Raw genomic sequence first — 1,058 nt, 5'->3', positions numbered from 1 at the left:
CTCTCTCTCTCTCTCTCTCTCTCTCTCTCTCTCTCTCTCTCTCTCTCTCTCTCCTCTCTCTCTCGCACGCGCGCGCGCGCACACACATTTCGTTCGATAAACGTCACTGGATCTCACCTTTTTTCCCTTTTTCGGGATATATCCCTGCTCGAGATCTTGTTCTCTTCTTTGCCTCTATTTCCTATCCTTGCGGTCTTCGCAATCGTTTTTCGTTCCTTTTGCCGTTTCCACTTGTTGGTGGACATTTCCTCCTTTTCACCTCCTTATCTGCACCCCTTTCAGTTCCGTCCGTTGTTCGTTTTCTTTTTGCCGTTATCTCTGTCGACTTGCGTGGCTCTTGGACACGACGACGGTATCCTTTTCTTTTGCAATCTGTTCACTACTTTTCAGGAAAGTAACGTGTACCGGTTATCCTACGTAAGAATAGGTATACAGCGAATGCCTTCATCTTGGTAAACGAGTACAGTTTCCGTTACCACCAGAGAGATAGGTTTTTGTTATATCTGTATGCTTTTTTTCAAAATTACAATTATCAACACTTCAGTAATAATCAAAACTCTCCAAAAAGATGATTTTTAGCGCAACTTATGATTCTTTAGCGCATTTGTATTTATTTACACATTTATTTATTTTAATAACTGATTATTATAATTATGATTATTTTAATGTTTTTATGATTATAATTATTTTAATGTTTTTTTCTTTTCAAGAATATATATATATATATTTATATATGTATATATATATTATTGTATGTGTTTCTTATAATTTCCAAAATGATTTTTAATTAAAAGAGAGAGAAAGATATAAGTTGTTTAATTAAGGTGAAACGATAAATACTTAAATATTTTCAAAATTAAAACAATACAAAATAGGGCTAAGAACCAATTCAGGGTAACATTTGATTAACGATATTATTGTAAGCAATCTTCCACATACATACATACAGACGTTTCGATCCTTATCGGGTCTTCTTCAATGTTAAAAAATAAATTTAATTGTTACCGGTAACTACGTAAGATGTTCAATATATCAATTGGGCGCATAATTACTCGCAT

This window comes from Trachymyrmex cornetzi, unplaced genomic scaffold (genome assembly GCF_001594075.2).
Source record: "Trachymyrmex cornetzi isolate Tcor2-1 unplaced genomic scaffold, Tcor1.1 scaffold474, whole genome shotgun sequence".
NCBI lineage: Eukaryota > Metazoa > Arthropoda > Insecta > Hymenoptera > Formicidae > Trachymyrmex > Trachymyrmex cornetzi.
Note: the sequence above shows the minus strand (reverse complement) of the source record.